Source organism: Typopeltis vanoorti, chromosome 20, assembly GCF_054136105.1.
Source record: "Typopeltis vanoorti isolate ZY-2024b chromosome 20, IOZ_Tvanoo_1.0, whole genome shotgun sequence".
In the NCBI taxonomy this organism is placed as follows: domain Eukaryota; kingdom Metazoa; phylum Arthropoda; class Arachnida; order Uropygi; family Thelyphonidae; genus Typopeltis; species Typopeltis vanoorti.
Window position 1 is genome coordinate 103,249,800 of NC_143568.1, and position 18,282 is coordinate 103,268,081.

The window sequence follows — 18,282 nt, forward strand, 5'->3', positions numbered from 1 at the left end:
AATTTATATACTTAATTTTAAAAAAATTCTAAAATTCACTATTACAATAATATTACAACAAATTAATCTGACTTTTTTTTTTTTTTACTGCAGTGAGTTTATTTCAAATTTACACATTCACGTTTGAAATAAAGTTATGGAGGATGCCCTTGCGTCTGCGCGAAGCGTCTCGCCAATTTCCCACTTCATTACACCAATAAATTTAGTCGGAGGTGTCCGCCCGCATTTCCAGGAATGGGTTGTTACAGAAGCGTGATGTTGTAGATCGCGCAACAAGGAAATTGTCAAACTAAATTCACCTTGTTGCGCACTCCCGCTCAGTGACGCACCCGGGAGACATTGGCAAAAGCACACGTCACTTGTCGAGCGATGATTTCATTTACGGTATGAACTCCGGCAGACTAACTCTTTTCCGTAGCGAATTAAAAGCTTGAGTTTTCCACTTTTGTAGTTATGTCGGAATGAAATTATTCTGCAGACCGGACCGCGGTGGGGTGGGGGAGAAACTCCGATGTTTACTGCAGCTTCTTTTCGTTGTGGAAATTGAAAACTGTAAGTGAATTGCTAGCACTGATTGAAATTTCTAAGCGAGTTTCCTGAAGGGCTGCCACATATTCGAGTACACCTGTCTGTAGTCTATTTTTAATGGCTTCTCACAGATACACCCCCCCTTCCCCCTCCCCAATATGACAACGTAATTTCAGTAGGAAGTAATAAACTTTAATTGTGTTGTGATTGTTGGTGACTGCAATCTTGATAATAAAAAATTTTCGAGGTTCAGTAGTGTATGTATTTGTCATTCATGAACCTGGGCATGCGCACAAAAACTTAGTTTGCGTGTATATTTATGAAAAATAACGAAATGCTTGTCCTAATCTCAACTTTTCACGCCTGTTTTCAAATTGCATTTTCGCTCGGTTAATTCCCCCCCCCCACACACACACACACGAACAAATTACATTTCTTCTCATAATTTTCCTAACAAAACTACTGCCATTCATAACGGCATAACATGTATTTAGGAGAGAAAGGAGATCCAATAACAGTACTGGAATATGTACTATAACTGAAATATGAATTACAATTTGCTCATTTGCATACGCGAACGAATAAATGATGTCTAAAATTGTTTAATTTCTTGTATTGTGAACAATAATTATATCACGATTCTAACAGAGAAAGAAAAATGAATAATAATGATTACAATAATAACTTCAACTCATTGGATGCTAATATTGTCCATTGTTGTCTTCCAGTCCAATTATAGCTTATTTAAATTGTTTCACTTGTCTGAGGATTCCATAGGGTTCGAACAATGACGGTTTAGCTTATGTTAGCTTATGCCTACAAAAAAAAAAACCATCAAAATTTAAGTAGATAAAAAATCAATTTTAGTTTCTTAGTTGTGCAGAATCGTCGAGAATTATTCCAAGATGAGCACAGTTGAGGACGATGTGCATATTTTCCAGAACCATCTCCAAGACATCGTTGAGACATTAAATGAAATCCATGAAGATCAAGATACGGAAATAAAAGTGATTCAGGAGATCAAAGAGAAAGGAGGCCAAATGCTAAAAAATCAAGGTGACAATATAAGACATAACATTGAACAAAGGAGGCAAATGCTATCAGAAATTCAGCAGTCGCTTGCAGAGCCGTTTGTTGGCTATCATGGAGACTACATCCAGCTTCGCCTGAAATACATAGTGCAGTGCTTAAAGGATACTAGAGAGCTGCAGCAACAGTTGATCCACCTCAGCATCTATTGAAGACCCCAAAAGAAGTAAGATCAATTGGTATTGAATCTTCGAAAAAAATTGGTACAGCAGTTAATACTCTTTGCAATGTGCATACGGTGTAAGAAACCGTAAATAAAAGTGGTTATGTGTCAATCGTTGGTTTCCGTCCTGGTTTTTTCCTTGTTGTTGGAGCATTTACAAATATCTAGTCACTATGATAGGCCTGTGTATCGGTCATTACTTTCATAGGCATATAATACATAAAAAATAATAATATGATAGTTTTTTTTATAAACAAAAATTATAATGACGTATAAAATATGAAAGGAACTATTAAATCAAAAGGTATTCTTTAAAATAATTTGTTTTTTTTCTAAAAAAAATTAATTATTTTATATTTGTTTTCAATTATAAATGTCATCATGAGTTCTTGAAGTGTATGTTTTGTTTCTTAATATATCTTTTGAATATTAGTTCTACTGGAAGACGTTTTCGCATATTTTGTGATGAACATTGCAATCTAAAGACAGCACATTGTGATGTAATGTGCTGTCTTTAGATCAGTGGCGCACTCAGGATTTAATCTTGGGGGGGGGGGGGGAGAGAGCACCCAAGATTTAATCTTGGGAGGGGTGATTGAGTAGATGATTTGAGAATACACACTGCGCATTGCATACGACCTATGGCTGAGCATCTGCAGTGATCGCCAACACATGACACCCGTGATCTTCTCTGGCCCGGTTTTCAGGCAAACGAAGTAGAGCTCGGTCCGATGAAGCAATACTTCGTTCGCCTTGCGTTCACAGCTGCCGTGATTCCCAAGAGCTATAGGGTATTCCCGCCTTATGTAACCGCTAATTCATATGTAGTACAGAAATAAAAGACACGACACAACATAAATAAGAAAAATGAATTTTAATTAGGTGTAGCTCAGTAGAAGTGGCGTTTGTACGCTACAGCACTTGGCCGCACGACGATAGGCGTTCGAATCTAGTCGCAGACTAGAGGAACTTTTTCTAAGCCGTTTCTCGACCGGTTCCCGAGTTAGTCGAACTCTGGCACAGGCTAGCGGGTTTTTTCTCCCGGAAACTCGGGTTTTTCGTCCCGTAAACTCAAGAAAATCGGCACACTATTTTCAGACATTAAAAATATTGTGTTACGGTTAGGGACCACCAGATGGAGGCACTTATTAGCCGCCTTCTTCACCGCGTACCGATTAATCAGTGATAGCCTTGGGCCAGCTATCTCTGATTGCTACCAGGTGGAGATTGAACTGCCCACTCAGTCTCCCAAAGTTAGATACGGCTAAAAAACGGCCTCGCCTATTCCCTATACGGGAACAAAAAGGCATTAGCTGATTTTTTTTTTTTTTTAGGAAAAGATTTTTGAAAAATGTTCTAGTGTTTTTTCTTTTTTAGGGGGGAGGGCCCCCCTAGGTGCGCCACTGCTGTAGATTGTTTTATATTAGTACAGGCGTCCCCCACTTATTCGCCAGGCGAAGGACCAGAGTACCGTGAAAACTGAAACTTAACTTTATTCAGCTTGCAAATGCATTTTGGCTGCCTAAAAAACGTAAATAACCCAATAGGATATACAAAAGTACAGCAAAATAAAAGCACCGAATGCAAGTGATTAAGAGAAGCGCGCGGAAGGTCGGCGAATATAAGGATCATGGTTATATTTGAAGGGGCGAAAAGCAGGGAGGCTACTGCATAGTATACATTGGTATAGTGCGAGGGGGATTTCCAAGGTAACACTTTTTTTCTTCTTAATAATGGTAAAAGGGAATGAGATAAAACGGTGGACAGATAAATAAATAAAATAAAATAAATAAATCCACTAACGCCTTTTATTCCCTAATAGGGAGTAGGCAAGGCCTTTAAACCCTATCTAGCTTTTGGAGACTGAGTGGGCAGTTCAATCCCCATCGGTAGCCAATCAGCGATAGCTGGCCCATGTTCATCACTGATTATAGCAGCCACCGATGAAGAGGCTGGCAAACAAGTGCTGCCATCTCTTGGTGCCTAATCCTAACAGAATATGTTACTGTCTGAAATAATGTGGATACTACGGTCTATTTTCTTGAATTTACGGGACGAAAAACCCGAGTCTCCGGGAGTAAAAACCCATTCTCTTGCCTGAGATCGACTTACTATGGAACCGGTCGAAGATATGCTTAGAAAAAGTCCCTCCAGTCAGCGACTAGACTTGAACTTAAGTTCTAACTTCGAGCGACCAAGCACAGAGGACACAAGCGTCACTTTCTCTGAGCTACACAGGTGGCTTGGTGGACAGATAAATCAATTAATAACGTTCAAAAACCACCGCCTTTGCAATATGGCGATGCCGTCGCCTCATAGTTAATTCCAGTTGCAAGATGGCGGCCACTGTCGAGTGTGGTCGAAAACAGGTGTCGATGAAGTTTTTTGAAAACAAAAAGGGTTTCATCAAGTGATATTCACCATGAACAGGTTGCTGTGTATGGCGGAATGATGTCAATGAAGTAGGTGTGCTTTTGATGCAATGAATTTAAAGCGAGTCATGGTGACATTGAAGACCGACATTGGGCTGGCAGGCCTTCATCGAGCAAGACAGAAAACAACATTTCGCGCATTAAGGGCATCGTTCTTGAAGACCGGGGGGTGAAATTGCACAAGTGGTGAACTTGAATAAGTCCACTGTCTACGAAATTGTTAACTATGTCCTTGACTTTCGAAAGGTGTGCTCCCGCTGGATGACCCGACAATTGTCAGAGGAGCACAAGGCAACACACATGGGGATGTGTCCGGAGAAAGGAGAGAATTATCTTGCTTACTTAGTCACAGGAGACGAAATGTTGGTTCATTACTTTACCTCGAAGAGCAAACAAGGCTCCATGACCTGAGAACATCCACAATCTCCTGTGCATAAAAAATTCACAACTGTTCCTACTGTCTGAAAAGGCATGGCAACAGTGTTCTGGGATCGCCAAGACAATCTGTTGTGGACTTCTTGCCGAAGGAGGAACAATTAATACAGAGCTTTACTATGCGGCGGTCGACAAATCCAAAGCCAACATTCAATGCAAACAACAGGGACTCCTGACAAGCGACGTGATTCTGGTGCACGACAACGCTACTCCACACACACTGCACATACGACTCGTAAGTGGTTACGTTGTAATCGTTGGGAAACTCTGCCACCACCCCCCTACATCCCAGACTAGCGCCTTCAGGCTTCCATGTGTTCAGTCCCCCCTCAAGAAACACCTTTCCAGCATTTCATTACGGATGAGGCAGTTCATCAGGTGGTGCGATGTTGGTAACTAGGTGTGGACATGGGCTTCTTCAGTACTGGTATTGATAAACTGATCTATTGTTGGGACCAGTGCGTCAATAAATTTGAGGACTTTGTGGAGAAGTAGTGCATGTTCACTTATTTCTTGGTGTATAACTTATTATTATTAATAATCCACGAGGGGAAAAATGTGTTACTTTTCAGTAACCCTTCGTATATATTATTGAAGAAGAATATTAATATTCATCGAAGTAAACGCAATTTTTTTATTTCAATTATTTTGCTTATAAGATATAGGGTATTGTGTTTAAAAATGTTGATGAAATGTATTCCAAAAACTTTGGTGCATTAACCATATAGCGGATTGTGTATTTCCAGTAAGCAAAATTGTGACAATGAAAGTGTCAATAAAAAGGTTCAATCATTCATCGGACGTTTGAAAAATAAAAATAAGTTTTGTCTAAAATGTTCAGTAATTTGCATAAAACTACAGTAATTCAATGGCGATCCAGCCGGTGTTATTTGGATGTGCTCACTTACCCATATCATACAATGATTGCCTGGTAACGAATTTGGAATTAACAATCCCTACCAAGTTGAACAATGATTATAGGGAGATCAATCGATGACTTATACTGCATGTCATAAATTCATTACAGGAGATCATCTACATAAAAGTGACAAGATCATATGGTATTGCAACTAACTCTGGGTGCCCAAACGTATCTGTGTACTTACAAAATATATGATTTATTATTATTATTATTATTATATTTAATTTAATATATAATCAAATATTAAATATATGATTCAATTAGCTTGTTATTTTTTCTTTTTATGACCTATGGGCATTGGACTTATTTGGCATTAGCTAAGAAAACCAGAGGAAGTTTCATAAGACTAAGACACCCTTAATAAGAAACCCAAAATCTAATCTGCATGGTCTCAAAAGTCTAAATTACCCTCTTTCTGGACTGGATAAAAGGCAGTGTTGATACGTCATTATTATTCAAAGCTCCTTATGAATTTACACATAGATATAGTGAATAAGGGAAGTGCTGGAAACACCATTAGTAATCTTTTGGAAATCTCTATTTTTGAAATACGGATTTCTTTATCAAAACCATAATAAATAATATACTGTACTGCTTCAAATAATGTAGTCTTTTTTTTTTATAAATTAATTTATAACTATAATTAACAAACCTAAACTTCTGTAAAGTGGTGGATGGCGCCATATGAAATGGTTGCCGGTGTTTGTTAGTAAATGAAATTCCCGGATGTCACGATATCATTTCCATAGCAACTTATTAAATATTGTGTTGTTAACGTACAGCTATTTTCTGTAATTATGAAAGGTGTAAAAGGATACTCCCAGTAGGTGGCAGGCATTGTATTGTTTTGTTTATGTTGGTTTTTCGGCTCACTGAAATCAAGTAGACGAAGTACAGTATAGTAATTTGTTTATTGAAGTGATACTTGGTCATAAAGTAATTTAATGAAATTTAAGAAGGAGCACACGGATATCTGAAGTTTGAGAAACATTGCTGTAGAGAGATGGTATGTGTTTTATGAGTTTATTTCCCATATTTTCAAAAATGTTTTAATGTTTCTTTCAAATTTGGGTTAGTCTCGGAAAAGGCTTAGTACAGGCTATGGTATAGTTCTGAAATGTATTATTATGTCTGATGTAAATCACCGCTGGTAGCTATTGAAATTGAAAGTGGTTAAGTATGGTTTTATGGTTAAGCTTTCGTGTAGAAACTGAAAATATATTACACGGAAGAATCAATACAAATAATAAATCCAATGCAACATGATAAAATTAGTATTATATTATTACATGTAATTCTACGAATATCATACAACTAGTGTAGGAAGAAAAAGCCATAATATCTTACTCTATTTAGTACTCCTGTTATCGTACTTATGGATAGATGGACCGCTATAGCATCGATAGTGTAAATAGCTGCCATATTATTTTTGAAAAGAAATTCAAAGTAGGTAACGTGTTTAATTGCACTGGGTTAAAGTGAAGATTTGCATGTTTTGATTCCACAGAGAAATTTAGATACTTCCCAGATTTTATGTAAAATTGTTTTCACCTGATTTTTTCATATTTCAGTGTTCATACGCATGTCCAAGTATGTTGAACTATTTAAATATACTTTGCTTAATAGTGCGAAATTATCATAGTGAAAATATCTTGGTCGAACGTGCGTAGATTAACTTTCTGACATAATGAAGAGATAGGCCTAAATTCAAAATGTTAGTTATCATCTTTTTCGGGAGGAAATGAATGTCAAGGATTGTTTTGAATTTGAGGCTAAAACAGCTATTGAAATATAAGAAAGTAAAATTGTTATCGCAGATTTTTTATGTAACATATTCATAAGGTTTTGTTTCAGGATTTTGTAGTCTTTTTGTCCACTCAGGACTACTGTTTGTAGTATGGGTTCACATAAATGTTCTAAACTTATTTTCGAAAGGGATGTAACAGCATTGTGAATTCCATATCAGTTTAATGAGTTTAAGAGACCCTAAATAAATGGTCATTTAAAGTTTGGGTTTTTGACTGCCTCAAATCAAGAGCTGTCTGGATCATTTCCATACCACGATCGCTGTGTGCTATGGAAAAATTGAAGTGAAAATTACAAACTAAAAAAGCGAAGGAAAAATTCAGGACACCTGACAGTAGATCATCTGCATCTTCACACAACTAGTAACCCAGCGCAATTTTGTATCAATTCAGTGCTGCTTATTTAGCTCACTTGGTGTGGTTCCTATAGGGAACTATACGATCAAACCGTAAAGACAAAATTCAGCTGTCTGCTATCGGAAAAAGCTAAGGCACACAAACTTGCACCGATAGGCTTAACGTCAACAGGTCCGATGAAATGTGTTTCATTCGCTGTAACGATGTTCACAGAAAGGCTAAAAATTTCATCATAAATTTCGAACAAAAAAACATCACCCACGTTGCTCGAGCTGGTTGTGTACATGATCTGAAACTTGGAATGATCTAGTTCGAATTCCGTGTAGAGAGCATGGAGCCGTTTAAGTTTTTTTTTTTTTTTTTTTTTTCCCTATTTGAAAGTTGAGTTAGCTGATCTCACACAGGGGATATTAGCTTTTCATTTCTTCAAAGAGGCCACAACACTTCGAATTAATAGACAAAACAAAACAAAACACGCGAATGATCACCTTGGTCGCTTCGGTCATAATACCGAACATGACCAAAAAAAAAAAAACTGACATCGTGAGTGAATGTCAGTCGAAGCTAACGCGACGGGAGGTGGGGGGGGGGGGGATACGGGGTACGGTATGCTTGAACCCGAAAGGCCAATCCACTACTTTAAAATTAAAAGTATAAAGAAAGTGATCAGGAAGAAGCAAGTGCTTGAGGATCCAAGCATTAGTTTTAGAAGAGACGATTGAAATATCCAAGGGGGGGGGGGGCAGATTTTTTTTCAAATCTTTATTAGCTTTCTTAAAATCCTTGTTTCATCGATATAATTTACATCAGTTTTTCTCAGCAGTCGGCATTTAGTGCAACTACCTAAATATTAGTGTAAGTTGGATTCTACTCGCAGATTAAAGAATATTTTTTAGCCAATTCCAGAGTTAACCCACCTTTCGCGCAGGCATGTAGGTTTTTCTCCCGAGTGGAACTCGAATTTTTAATTCCACAACTAAATAAAAACCAGTGTCGAACACGAATACTTTTTCCCAGCCCATAACAGCAATTAGGGTTCAGGACCACCTGTTGAGTCTTCAGGACGGCAGAGAGTGACTGGCTGCGTGCTGATTTCTGAAATTTACGGCCGGATTGAGTGTCGCCTACGCTTCTTGAAGAATTCGTTATATTTGTTTATAAAATTTATTTCAAGTTTTTAATTTTAAAAAATCTTAGAGTTGAGCATTTTTGTTGATACTGAAAATTCACGGTATTCTGCTGTGATTTTTTTCTTTTTATGTTGCTCAGACAACTGTTTGCATTTTGTGAGAACGAGAAAATCATTTTCTAATACTACTCGTTTTAGTTCGAGTGGTTGGCTGCTCGAAATTATACTCGTGTCAACTAAGGCCATCTGGAATGGTTGTGTAAGTCTGATTTCCTGTCGGTTTATTATTTGTTTCAATGAAAATTATTTTATAATTTTCATTGAAAATTATGGTGGCAGTGAGTCCCAAATTCAAATATCATCTAGGATGCAAAGAAATTTTTAAGGACTTGCAAACGAGAGGCAAATTATCGTTGTTATGCGGAAGTGGAAAGTTTTTCATCCTGCCAGACGTTCACACATACCAAAGAATAAACCAACTAACAGACACGGTTCAACTACAGATTGATTTCTCAGCAATAACAGCTTTTTATGAAGAGATGTTACTCGACTGTAGTAGCGCACTCAGGGTTTATTTTGTGTGTGTGTGTGTGTGCGGGGGGGGGGAGCAGATTTGAGAATTCACACTACGCATCGCATACGACCTATGACTGAGCATCTGCAATGATCGCTAATTCATAAGTAGTATAGAAATAGAAGACACGACACAACATAAATAAAAAAATGTCGATATTATTGAATATTTCATGAATAGCGTATAATAAATGCCTTTTAAAAGGTATTTTTTGTAGTCTACCATAAACTTTCCTGTTTGAGAGTAACCATTGTTGTCCAAGGATAGATCTTTTGAACAGGGATGACGTAATAATGCAAGTTAATTTCCATTACAGACATTATTACTTTGTCCTGACAATAATGAGATCAATCGGTTTCGTCAGAACACAGAATTCAACAAATAACACTCAGTTCAAGCAAGCCCAAAGAGGTGATCTTAAATCAGAATCGAGAACTAAAATGGCCAGCGAAAAACTCAGCATTTCTGATCGTAGCGAACATATTTTGAACCGCTTACATGACATGGAACAGTTGCAAAGACAGGAGATGGACACCCTCCAACAGATGCTTAGCGCCGGAACAGATGGAGTTGATTTTACTGCGTTCGCGGATGGTTTGCGCAGTCGGTTGACCCAGATGCAGGAACTGCTCTTGAACCTCCAGATGCTGTTCGAAGATATGGAAATAGAAATTGCCCAGGACTCCTTCCGAGAGGAACTTTTGCAGAATCTTTACAACGACGTTTTGGAGACCCTGAACAACATCCGTGAAGCGCAGGAACAAGAACTGCAATTAATGCAAGAAATGTAATCCGAAAAGGTCTGAATTCTGGTAGATATTTCTGTCCACAAAACACAATTGTTCTTCGTGTAAATTATTTTGGCAATAAATACCCATGATTCTAAATAATTGGGCATCGGTTTGTTTTCGTTACCTGTCTGTTGCTATAGCGACACCTTAGAGGAAACATTCAAATCGATGAGACCCTCGTGCAGGGCTCATTCAGCAAAGAGAGCAGTAAAAGAAAGATGCAGTGGCACCTGAGAACAGGATTACAAGGGTTTTAGCACATGTGTGTGTGAATATTACGCGAGCTATTCATTGTAAAACTAGCAACTTACTCCACCCATACTAATATGGATAGATAACGATCTCTCTTTTATCAGTTAAAAAAAAAAAACTTCGTATGCAGGGAATAGTTCCCCATAATATTTTGCATGAAACTGCACCAAGATTTTTCAGCAACGAAGTTCTTAACCTCATAAGATTCCTCGATCCACTTCTCCAATTGGACTGGTAAGCGTTTGGAGCAATCCTCACCCCCATTCCTCCACAAATGTGTTTCTGGTTCACAGTGTGGACTAAAATTGCCAAAATTTTCATTTGGTTCCACTCTTTCATATGGAATGAATTCTTGCAAGCCCCTCTATCGCTTTAATAATATTTCAGAATTTTAATAATTCTATAATTGTATATTCTTATATAATTAATGTATATTCCTTTACTAATTCAGTATTTGTATTTAATATTTGTAATTAAGCATGCTGTCACTTCACATAAACACTGCTCTACTGTTCACATATATTTAATCGGAGCGAATAATAAATAAAAAATTCTTTCGGATGGTAAAAAAAAGCCAACATATTTTCCAAATCCGAAAAAAAGTGCTTGCGTATAAACTCAGGATTTCCTAAGTCATCTGCTTTGCCCCTGCAAATGTTTTAAACAAAAGTAAAATTATATCAAATTTTTGTGTGGATCCTCATTAAGCTATAAGCGGCGTTGTTAGTGAATGCATACAGACGGACAAACAAATCCAACAGAGACCTGCGTATTTTGCAGAACGTGTGTGTGTGTGTATATATCATCGTCAAAGAGGTGCCATAGCACAACGGTGAAATGTTCGCTGTTATTTTCAAACGATGTGCGTTCGACTGCAGCTTATCCCACAAATGCTTTTGAATTGGAGGGGCGGGGGTCAATATTTTAGTGGGTTATGTTCACGCCAAAAGACTTGTGTTTAACTAAATCTGAATTATTCTAATTTACCCAGTCCGGAAGAAATTTCACATTTTGTTTTAAGCAATGGCTGTTCATTATGTGTGTGTGAGAGAGATCACTGCCAGCAAGGCTTCTGCTTTGTCCTTTATAGCCACGATTCATATACCAGGATCGGTTTCATGGGCGTGTGTGAAGTGTTGCACGTATGAGCTTTTTTGAAAGTGAATATTGTCGGTACATTACTCCAAAAGAAAATCACACGCGTAACATTGTGTGATTTAATAAAACATAGTTTGTTATATTGATCGAAAATGAAATAGCTAAAAAGTTAAATTTTGACGACAAAACTGATTCTACCGAAAAACGAATGAAACTAACTAAAGCTGCGAAACTTAACTGTATGCAAGTTTGTAAAAGAGATAATCGGTATATTTTTACGTTCGTAAATTATTTTTCTATCCAAATACGCCGACTTTTGAAAATTCAATGTTTTGCGTACAGAAACATCGCATTTTTTGGCCGAAATATGGAACAGGCACTGAGGGATTTTTTTTTTTTTTTTTACGTTGAGTCCATACACGAAGTGTTGGTTGATCAACCTAAAGTACATTAGTACCGTGTATGGGTAGTGAGTTGGGAAAGAGGAACATGATTACATTTGATTTGAAAGACTGTATTCCTTGGGAAGGAGAACGGGGGAAGACTGTTCCACAGTCCTGCAGTAGCAGGGATGAATGAGGAGGAAAAGAAACTTGTTCTGTGGGTTTCAAGGTGCACTGTGTAGGGATGTTGAGCAGCAGCTGCGCATGTTCAAACAAGCTTAGTACTGAGTGGAGGAATTATTGATGTTATTTCAGATGAGCATTTCCCATGGAAATATTTGTAGAATATACATACTGCAGAAAGCAAACGTCTGTGCGAAAGTGGGGGGGAGGGGTGTTGGTAAGAGATGGGTCATTAATAAGTTTAACTGCTCTCCTCTGTATTGAGTCAAGCATTTTGAGGGAGCTTTTAGGGGCCCTTACCCCATATGTGGGAGCAATATTCAATAGCTGGGCGGATTTATGATTTGCATAATGTTAACATTTGTTCACGGGTGAAGTACCCTCTTCAGCGCAAAAGAACTACTTTTTAAGAGCTGAGGATGCAATGTTTGTGACGTGTTTATGCCAGGAGAAGCTTGATGTCAAGGTAACTCCGAGAATAGAAATCTCAAATTGTCTGGAAATATGAATGTTATCAAAAATAATATCGGGGAGAAAATGTTTTTTTTTTTTTTTTGTCAGAAATAAGACAGCAAAGTGGGACGCTACTATTTTTATTTATTTATTATTTTGATTATTTATTTTTATGACATGTCGTCGCTCGTCTACGATAGTAACATCCTGTAAGTAGGTTGGTGTTGTCTTAGCCGGTCGATTAAAACCGTCTGCCGCTTAATGACTCATTGGATAAACTTTAAATTATATCGAGTTTTTTTGAGGGGGGAGGAGGAAATTAGACCGGAAAAATGGGACTTTATACTACGGTAAGACACTGCTACCAAACATATCATAATACCTGGAAAATAGAGGCAAAAAGCCACCTTTGCTCAGAATCTCAGCATTTAGTATGCTTGGTAAACGTCTTCAACATGCATGGATAACTTCACGTCTTACGAGTGTTCAATTCGGTTTACATTAAGGCTCCAAGCTGGCCACTGTAGTAGAAGCATGCCATTGTTCTCAAACCGAGCAATAGTAGACTTCGCTGTGTGCTGGTGGGGTGGAAGTAGTATATGTTTATGGTAGTGCTGCTAAATACCAGTGGGCCCGTCCTCGCGCACTTCCACCCACCACCTCAACGTAGAGTTAGGACAGTGCGGCGATACTCTTAGCGTCCATCGGACTGCCGCAAAATGCAGTTTTTTCCACCCATTGAAAACAGACCGTAGCGAGATTTACCGCTGCACAGCATCCTCTTTATTCCCAAGCCCAATTTTTGAAGTCTAAAGCACCACTGCAACCGGCGCCGAGCATGTAATGGGGGGGGGGGGGCGTGTTTCTGGGTCTGCCCGGAATTCTCTGGGGTGACTGGTAAGTCATTCGCAGTTGTTTCTCATATACACTATGAAATGCTTGTCAATTTGTAACAGATATATGCAGTATAAAAACAACAGTTGATGGTGTTTCAATTAAAAAAAAAAAAAAACTACTAGACGTGGATGTACCACTGATAAATGCGAGTGTTTGAGTGAGTGGTTTGATTGTAAATATTCAGCTTGTAACCTGTTAACTAAATAACTTTTTGTACGAATCTTTGAGGAAACAACTCGATTGCTCAACAATATATTTAAAACCTGGATAAATAACTTAATAAAAACCATCCAGATTTTTCCATCTAAATGAGGTTTTCCACTGAAGATGTAGTTGGAATGGCTTCTAATTGCAAGGTATTGTTAGACCAACTATGCACGATGACATTGTTGATATTTGCTCCATTAAATCTTCTTGATGACGTAATGATCAATTGAGTCCACTGTTATTGCATTCGCAGCAATAGATATTTTAAACTAGTTCGAGGCGCAGTCACTTCACTGATCGGTATTAGAATTGCCGACAAGGATCGTTCTGTGGACAGGCAAGTGATGACCTGTCGTTCACGTTATGCCTCTTCCAGCAATGCTTGGATAATGGGCAGTCAGGGCGACAACATTGTGGAACATCTTGCTCAGATCATGACTCGGTTGCAAGAGATGCAAGTTTTACAACAACAGGAGATGAACCTGCTCGCGGAAGTGCTCAGAGAGCGGGACCAGAGGCCCCTGTTCGCTCTTCACGGAGATGGCTTGCAACACCACGCCCGAGCGATGCACCACCTTCTTACCGAGATCCTGACGATGTTCCGCGAGATAGAATTTGGCCCCCAAGGAAACGTTGAACAAGAAGTGCACCAACTTCATGCTCAGATCGTGGATAGCTTGCGACAAATCCACACAGTGCAAGAACAGGAGTTGGAGCTGATACAGCTGATAGAACAACAAAGAGAGTAAAATGTTCGTTTTTCCTATGTAAGTCTGAATAAATTCTGCTTTGAAAATACATTCGTCTTGTAATGTGTGACAGCATACATCTTAAGTGCACGACCACCTCATTTATGTAAGTGCCGATGAGTACGTTTCTTATTTAAATTTTGTTAACTTAATTTGAATTTCCTCTTGTTCTAAAACTAAGTGTAATTACAATTTCTGTGCCCCCGCAACAACCTGTAAATTAGCACCTTCTGATATTTTAGATGAATCCCTTTTAAAGGTCGTCGGTGATATTAGTAATGCCACCGCTTATATCCACTGACAAATGAATACCACTCAAATCCTCAATTGTAATTTAAGGAAATTAGCGTCAGTACCAGTGGCGGCTCATGGCTTGAAATTGTGGGGGTGCTGCAACTGTCGAAATATACATGCACAGTGTATACGTGTTTGGATAAAATATAAAAATTATGGTAAAAATTAAAAAAAAAAAAAACAACTTAAACATGAAAAAATATTGTTTATTATCGATAAAAGTATACAGTTTAGTATAATTCAAAATTATTTAAAAATAAAATCCATTATCATAACCCCATTAATGTTCTAAAATAAAAACTATAACAAATGTTATGTCTTTAATTGTAATGTCCAAATATTTAAAGAGATGGAGTAAACACGATAAGCACTGCGAACACTCTACTACTGGCGCAAACTGCATATAAACAACAGTGGAACTGCGCGGAGGACTGTGCCACATTACGCTAATAGCTCGCATCTCACTATCACGTGCATATGCTTGCGCGCGTAGCAAATACTAGCAATATGACACAGTGCTGCAAGCATCCTTCGCCCTCCTAAGTGCTACAAGATGGATTTTTATTATTTTTTATACAAAATAAGAGAATTGTATAGGATTGTTGATGATAAAATTAAATATTACAAGCAAATATAAATAAATTAGTAAATATATTTATATATCGAGAAAATTGAGGGTGTTGCAGTTCCACAGTGATTATGCACGAGCCGCCCCTGGTCACTACAGAAGATGAATGGATCGGACTTGATTAACCTCCACCTGCGGAAGGGATGATCGCACTTGTACCGCAGAGAAACCAAATATTCATCGTGAGATCGAATCCGAAATCACCAAGCCATTTAGTTCCCCCCCCCCCCGTGGTTAAGTCTCCTTCTTCGAATTTGTCTACTAAAATTTAATTTTTTTAAAATTTTATTTATTGAATTATTTTTGTCGTTTTTTGAATTATGCCGAAATCAACCAAGGTGTTGTGTGTGTTAATCGCATGCGTTCTTTAACCTGTTTGGAAGTACAAATCCTGTCCGCTTCCGTATGAAATCGGCCAGCCCACCTTCACTTGGTAAACCCTTAGAAATGTTCTTCGTGCCATAGAGAGGATTCGAATTCAGGTATTTCCGTCCAAAGGATTTTAAACAGAAAATAGGAAGGCATTGCTGAGAATTGGAAACGTTATTCTCAGCGCAATTGGATTAAAAAAAAAAAAAAATCGGGAATGGTGTTGTAAATTGAAAGATATTGGAAGCCTGAAGTGGCTTGAAGAAGAAGATCCATGTTTTGTGTCCGGAGCAGGGTTCTTTGAATTATGTAAATTTTCTCCATAAAAAAAATGAAGAAAAAATCGTTAGGCCACAGTCGGTGCTAACATACGACAGGCTCACAAATTTTCGTTGCGACTCATAACAACAAAATGATAAACTATCACAAGAAATGAAATACATGCTTTTAAGGACAGAAAAAGAAAGTCCACTGTCTTGTGAACAAAAAAAAAAAAGTTCCATGTACTAATTGCAGAAATCCTCGGTTGCACGATGAATCTGATTTTTGTTCTGGGGCGAGACGAGAACTAAATTATCGGCTAGATGTTCTGATACTAACAGAAATCTGGGTTAAAGACGAAGAAATTGATTTGTACTAATTAAGCGAATTTAAAAATTATTATCAATGTAGAAATTATAACAAATCTGGAGGAGTAATTATCTTTATCCGAAATTCCATATCTGTTAATAACATTACTAACATAAAAATGAAAACAGCTGAAATTGTTAATTTATATTTAGAACATCATAATATATATATAATGGTCGCATTGTTACACAGAGTCTAACTTTATACAAGAACTCGAGTGTAGTCTAGATGAGATCAGAAGTGACAATGTTCTCATAATTGGGGATATGAATATTGATTGCTGAGGAATAGCGGATCCTCTCAAGATTATCTAGATCTACTTGCAATGCATGGATTCGAACAATATTAATGTCCCCACGAGAGAATTCAATGGTGGTAGAACGTGTCTAGATCATGTATTCGGGAGAGAACATTAAGTGGAAACAAAATCCAAGAAGCAGTTCTGAGCCAACCTCTCGCGGATCACTTTCCAATCGGTATTAAAGTGCATTTGCAAGTTCAGCACAAAGATAGTACGACCGAAAACATTCCCTACACAACAACTGACTCCAGAGTATTGAAGCATAACTTGAGCACTGTCTCCTGGGAAGATATAACGACGGAAACAAATATTGATACCTCGTATCATAAATTTATTGCAATATTGAACAGTAAAATACAAGACTCGATTAAAGTTAAAATAATAGACAAAATGAAAGGAAACAAAGCCCTGGATTACACAGGAAATCAGATACGACATAAAAATTAGAGATAAAATGTATAAAAAGTTTACAAAATACCCGCACAATCAATATTATGAACACAGTTTCAAGTACTATAGGCATCTGATACATCATAAATTAAAAGAAAGTAAAAACGAATACTACAGAAATGAATTCCTAAAATGCCAAGGAAACCCCAGAAAACAATGGAAGTTTGTGAATAAATTAATCGGTAAAGATACACACAAACAAAACCTCCCCACACTTAAAGATGTCGATAGGAATAGAGAAAATGGAGACAGAGGGATTAGCTGAAGAATTCAATAACCATTTTGCCACAGTCAGTGAAAGCATTCTGAAAAATGCTAAACCCACCCCTCAGAATTGCACTCTCAAGAGACTTTATAACTCCATATGTTTTTTCCCCACTTGTGAAAACGAAATCAAAAATGTTATAGCTAGCCTAAATACAACCTAAACTTCAGGATACGATGGTATTAACACGAACATTGTGAAAGAATGCCAAATGTACATCATAGAACCCCTAATGTACATTTTTAAACTTATCGCTGATGACAGGAACGTTTCCATCAGATTTTAAGAAAAACGTAGTTGTACCTATTTACAAAAAGGGAAACAAAAATAAATTGAAAAATTACAGACCGATCTCCCTTTTACCGGTCTTTTCGAAAATATTACAGAAATTGGTAAAAATTAGACTCGTGAAATTCTTGGACAAAAACAACTTCTTTTCAAAGAATCAATTTGGGTTCAGGCAGAAGTTTAGCACAGAACATGCTTTACTGAACTTCACAAACACAGTTTATATCTCCCTTGACGAACATAAACTAACATTAGCAGTATTTCTAGATATACACAAAGATTTTGACTCTGTATCACATGAAATTATAATAAAATAATTAGAAGTCATAGGAATACGAGGAACTGCCCTAAACTGGTTCAAAAATTACTTAAATGCCAGATCACAAATTGTAAAAATAAACAACAGCTATAGCAGCTCCAAAACAGTAGACTGCGGTGTACCACAAGGATCTGTCTTGGGACCAATTTTATTTAATATTTATATCAATGACTTCTGCAATCTTAAACTAAACAGTAAAATAAATACTTTTGCAGATGATACAGTACTAACTTTCTCCACAGACACAGCCGAACAAATGAAAACCATCGTGAATGCTGATCTTTTGAAAGT

General features: G+C 37.5%; 1 long non-coding RNA gene across 1 annotated transcript in view; it reads right to left on the minus strand.

Annotated features, from left to right (window-relative positions):
* LOC150095735 (uncharacterized) overlaps positions 1-18,282 on the minus strand; it is a 207,848-nt gene that overhangs the window by 38,456 nt on the left and 151,110 nt on the right. The gene's annotated exons all lie outside the window — the stretch shown is intronic.